Source organism: Mobula birostris, chromosome 28 (genome assembly GCF_030028105.1).
Source record: "Mobula birostris isolate sMobBir1 chromosome 28, sMobBir1.hap1, whole genome shotgun sequence".
Taxonomy (NCBI): Eukaryota; Metazoa; Chordata; class Chondrichthyes; order Myliobatiformes; family Myliobatidae; genus Mobula; species Mobula birostris.
Window position 1 is genome coordinate 36692096 of NC_092397.1, and position 6098 is coordinate 36698193.

General features: G+C 45.1%; 1 non-coding gene across 1 annotated transcript; it reads right to left on the bottom strand.

Moving 5' to 3' along the window:
* Window positions 1-5676: 5676 nt before the first annotated feature.
* Window positions 5677-5748, bottom strand: trnaa-ugc (transfer RNA alanine (anticodon UGC)). Its single transcript has one exon. It is a non-coding gene; the product is annotated as a tRNA-Ala (tRNA).
* Between the last annotated feature and the right edge of the window lie 350 nt (window positions 5749-6098).

The window sequence follows — 6098 nt, forward strand, 5'->3', positions numbered from 1 at the left end:
AAGTTCTTCACAGCTGGATTCAAATCCCGGAGTCAGATAAACAGGGTTGATCCTGAACTAAAAGCGGGGATTGCTGGAAATATTCAGCAGATCTGTTAGCGTCTGAGAAAAGAGAAACCGAATTCACGTTCAGCTCCATGACCTTTCACCAAGAAATCAGTGCACTGAATTGGATGGAGTCTCAGTCAGAGCAGGATCGGAAGATGTAGAATTCTTCTGCGGGGATTAAGAAACTCCTCGGCTAAAACGACCCTGATGGGAGTATTTTATAGGCTTTCGGATTGTAGCCACGGATCTGGTCTACAATTTACAGCGGGAGACAGAAAAAAACATGTAAGAAAGGTCAGATTACGTCAGAGGGAGTATTTCAAAAAGCATATAGATGGAAAATCAAGTTGATGAATGCGTGAAATGCCTCCGAGATATCTGTTTGGTTGAGCCTACTGGGGAATAAACAATTCAGCACTGGGTGTTGTGTTGTGTATTGTTTGGACTACGTTGTTTTTAAATTGCCTCTAACTTGACTGCAGTCTGGACAGCTGTTGTGAACAAGCCAAGGTAGATAATCCATCAATGGATTAAACACACAGTAGTAATTAAAGCACGCTGCTGTTCAGAAGCGATTGGTGTTTGAATTCTGCTAATGAGTGGCCTCAGAATGGTCGAAGGCTCCACTGAAGGTTGCATGTAGGACGAAGTGTGTAAAGGAAATGAGGCTAATGTATGTTGGTATTTGCTTGGTGTGGAGAATAATACTCATCGCATTGATACTTCAAGCATATCTGACAAGAAGGGAACTCTAAGTTAAAGTTTTTTTTTGGTTTTTAATGTTTTAAAAATGTTATTCAACTATGGGATCTGTTATCCAAGACTATTAAATATTATATGGGTTTAGCTAATGACGTTTTGCAGAATCCCTCCCTTTTGGAATAAAGTTTGGAACTGAGGTTTAAATGGATATGTTTTACTTCCCATGTTATTATTGCTTTGCTCTTTGTTCTGATGGTTACACAAGGTATTTCCCCCGGTGTTGTTGTTTTTTTTAAGGCTAATTTTAATAAGTTCAGTGTTTGAAAAGCACATGCCATTCTAAATTTTTTTTGTTGATCGTTTAATTTCTTATAGCTATGTTCTATTTTAAAATTATTAATTCCTGTTAAATTCCTTGATATATGGTATGAAATTAGTTACGTTATCATGTTTCTTCACGCTTTTGTTATGACATTATTTTTAAATCCTTATCGGTATTTTTTGATATAGTCATGAATTCTGCTGTTCCTTTTGTGCTATATTCACTGAGACAAAGTAATGTGATCCCCACAATTTTCCGTGGATGAAAAAGGAGGAGATGTTGGCCACGGAAGATTTCAAATATGTAACATAACATAGAACTCGAATGGCTCAAGGACAGTGGAAGCAGACAGAACAAGTGTCTTTGTACCAGCCATGTACTTGGAAGTGAACATGTAATTTTGTGGAACCGTTTTACATCTTCCATTTTATGAGATGAAAATTTTGGTTGTTTTAAAAGTAAACACAACGTTGCTTCAGGTAAATTGCGGGTTAAGAAATCTTTTCCAAATTAGAAGTTATTGTGAAGTGTTTTTGATATAATATAACATGCAAATGTGTGAATGTTGGGGTCAATCCCTGCCTGGAGTGATTGAAACTGTCACAATGGCGGGGAGAGGGGGGCGGTTGGCGTAGATGGTGGACCCAACAGGAAGACACAGACACTGAAGTACAAGGAGCAGGACTTGACTAGGGCAGGGACGTGACAGGATGCAAACGAGCACGAACGAGAACACAGACTTGGGTTAGGACATGGACAAGACAGGGAACCCGGACAAGGAACTAAGCACTAGGAGCCTAGCCTTGGGCTCTGAGCCAGAGACTGGACAAAGAGCCAGAACCTGAGTCTGGACTAGGGCTCGGGCCCTAGAACCAGGCAAGGACAGGACGTGGCTGGGGTCTAGAGTCTTGGGGCTTGAGGCTGGGGTCTTGGCTCTTGGTTCTTGAGGCCTGCAGAGGCTGATAACTCGAAGGCTGAAACTCGGAGACAGACTGCGAACTGTACATAAACATAGAGCCGGGATTTATACTTCGAAAAGCCGGGACTCATCTTTAACACGACACAAACATGAGACAGGACAGTACATAGACAGAGAGCCAGGACTTATCCTTAGACAAGCCAGAACTCAACTTCATCTGCACACCAAGGTGGGACACGTCCATCTGTCGGGTAACGGCAGAACGGCCGGACTTACCCAACAGAGGCAAAGACAAGGCAAGACAAGACAGGACCCCATGCAGGGCAACGGCAGAACTGCCTGACTTACCCCACGGAGGCGTGGACAAGACAAGAGAGATCTCCCCGCAGGCAACGGAAGAAACGGCTTGACTTACCCCCACGGAGGCAAGGACAAGAAGAAATAAACACCAAAGAACTACAGAAAGTGCCACCTCTGCATCGGGGTTGCTCCGAGTCGCAGTTCAGCCAGCAACCTCAGCTGGCTACAGAAACAACCGGATCCGTACATAGCTCGGAGTGGCTGGCAGCCACTCAGCTGGCCCTGGAAACAGCCGAATCCATACCGCAAAGACAGCTCCGACTACCGACAGCAAGCCTCCATGAAGAGATGGTTCTCCAACGCGACCTTAAGATGGGAAGTGGCCGCTCGAGCCTTCCACAGGCAGGTTGCTCCCAGGGGATCATGACAAGACAAACCAGCAGCCCGCACTCAACCCCAAGGCCACTTATATTCCAAGCCACAAGATGGGAAACAGGTGCCTATGATTAACTCAATCAAAACAAGGGACATTTGGAAGACCGGGAGTCCTGAGTCCACGGACTGGACTGTGAACCGGAATGCAGACTTCACGGAGCGGACCATGACACAAACTGGTTCCTGAAGGGAACAAAGAGCCATAAATTACTGATTGACGCTTGCTGGGAAGAGGGCAATTAATGGTTGCTGACCTGGAGCAGAGTCAACAAACAGGAGAATTCAAACCAATCAGATGGCCTACAGTCAATGACACTGGAATGGGATAACTGAACTGGAAAATATGAATATAAAAGTGGAAACTTCGAATGTGCTAGCAGCAATAACTCTTTCTAGAAACCCACCATCGCAAGGAAGAACTCCCAAGTCGGTGACTGAGAGAAGAAAGGATGGATCACTTGGCTAACTGAGATGCCCTAGTTTGGTGATATAGATGAGAAAATTAGTCTGAGTGAGTATTGGTATAGCGGGAACAGCAGAATTCCTGTTCTAAGTTGTTGGCCCGGTGTCGACACAGTTACGTTGTTGTTTATGCAGAGACAATGAAGTGCGAGTTTTGATTACCGTATTTACAGAGTGAATTTCCTAACCTAGTTTGATAGGACTATCGATGGACAGGAACGAAAATACTCTTCCAGATGCACTTCAAAAATTCCATTTCTTATCTTGCCTAAAAAATGATCTGGTTAATTTTGGAGAAGTTGAAATGTCTGATTGCTGTAATCCTATCTACAAAATGACATTTCTGTGTGATTTGCCAGCAGATCTGCTCCTCAGAATTTTACCAGCTATGGAGAGAATTACAGTATAATCCCAGCAATGTGGTTGTTGGTGGTTATTTTATTTATTCCTAAACTCAACTCATACTTACATATTCATCGGCTTTTCTAAAGAACATGAACAATCAGAATTTTCTTTCCCATTTGCTGATGCGTGAGGCCGGCGCCATTTGCAGGAATAAAACCTGCTGCAGAGTGAGGATTGATCCGACAGAGAGCAGCTCGGGATCTGGTGGAATCACATGGCGCATGGGAGCCGCTTCGCTACTCGAAACTCCCGCAACATGGAGCGACAGTGGTATAGGGATGAGCACAGCTGCCTTTCAAGCAGCTCACCCGGGTTCGATTCCCGGCGATCGCCGTGAGTTGTACCTGTTTTTCAGCACTTGTCACATAAACGCCTCGGTCTGGAATCACTCAGCCACATCACTTCCTTCTCTATGAAATGACATTTCTGCCCGTCGTTCTTCTGCCATTTTAGACCAGTTTTTCTCTTCCCTATTTGTCTTACCGTCATCGTATATTGGGGTCGCCCTATCAGAGATGTCCCCCGTTTCACTTCCCACCCATCGTCTCACCTTCTTTGACACAGAAAACTATCTTCTTCTCTCATCATTTCTAATTAAGTGTCAAGATCAGAAAGCGTAATCCCGTTTCATCACTCACAAATGTTTCTTGAGGTGATGAGTGTTTCCAGTATTTTCTGTTCAATCTGTTCAATACCAGACACAGCTTCATGAAGCGGAGAACCGGATGTGTTGGACAAACGCTGAGCACAACAGCAATTGTCGTTTTACCCGCGACGTTCTCAACAAATCTCAGAAAGTGATGAAGTGAGTGGACGGAAATTTCAGTTAGAAGTACAAGTTTTTCTTTTTAAGTTAAATGTGTGTTGTGTACACAGGTGACGTGACGGCGATTTGCGGTAAAAAAAATCTGTTGAAGAATAGTAGACGGTGGTTTCGATGTGTCGGCCTCTGCATAACGGGCCCAGCACATTCCCGCTGCGCTATACTGCTGATAGGTAAATATCTCTGTTCTTCTCCTGTCTTTCTATTTGTTAATTTTGACGCTTTCCCCCGATTATCTATTGTTTTGTTTGTTGGATTATTTTCCCTGTCTAATTTCTCTCGTGTCTCTCTCACGCTTTTAACTTCCTCCCCGTCCTCCTTTCCCTGTTCATCACTTCCTGCCCCATCCGGTTATTATCCGGTCTCTGTGCTCCGACCCAGCCGGATATCTCGTCCCCGACATTTCAGCAACGGATCTGATTTTCATTATCATTCTGGCCCTATTCCTACGGCCCTGCAGTCAGACACGCTGGTTATCTCCCTCTGTGTCTCCTTGCCTTCCTTCTCTCTGTCAGCGGGCTGTTATTTAGGCTATAAACACAGGTGCTGGAAATCCGGAGCAAATCACCAGATCAGACAGCATCTCTGGGGAGCAGTAAACAGTCGATGTTTCGTGCGAGATGCCGCCTGGCCCGCTGAATTTCTCCTCCATTTGTGGATGCTATTTCGGTCAGTCTCCGACATAACGAGCAGCGACCGCAGTCTGAGGTGCAGCGGAGAATACACCCACACTCCGGGATTTATTTTGTCCAATCCCGAGTCTCGTTCACCTCCCCATCCGTCCATATGATCGAATGAAGATCAGAATTCCGTCAGTTTTCAATAGTCCGCAAATCACTGGGTCTGAATGTGAAAGTGAGCTGCTGTCAGCAGTCCTCTCTCTCCTCTGTAGAGTCCTGCCGTCGGATGTCTTGCGATTCTCGTACCAGACGGTTTAGCAACTGGTTAGAGCTCGCTCAATAATGCTCCTGTGAAATAAAAACAGATTGAAGAGGGGTTGGGGAGGTCTCACTGAAGCCAGGAAGTGGACACACCGGTGCGCTTTCTTGCTGTTCTTTGTGGCGTTCAGAGGGCGGGTTTGGTGGTCCACTCTCTCTCTCTCTGGAGGAGCCGTTTATTTGCAGTAATGAGCGGTCCCCTGGGCGAATGAATCATCTCCTTCGTCTTGTCCACGTTGAGACTCAACGCATCATTGTGCGACTGCAAACCTGACGATTGGGTTTGAGTTTTGCAATGTTCAAAATTCAATGCTCACCAGCGTGGAGATGCCGGGGATCGAACCCGGGACCTCATACATGCAAAGCATGCGCTCTTCCACTGAGCTACATCCCCACTTAAAATGCAGAAGTGTTCAGGTCCAAACCTTCCTGCATATCACAATTGAGCAGTGCGACACAGATAATGTCTGATGGCCACGGTCATTCGGCGCCGAGTCTGCTGCACCATCCAGTGCGATCATACTTAATCCTTGCTCAGTTCTCTTCTTAAACACCATGATAATTTTTGTGGAAGGAAACCAATTAGACTCCAGCAGAATGATCACGAAAAAGGAAACACATACCACATTCTGAAGGATAATTTCAATCTCGCTGTTCTGTCTATTGAATGGTTTCCTTGTGAAAAAAGATGGACGCTTGACCTCACAATCTACCCCGTTATGACACTTCACCTTATTGTTTACC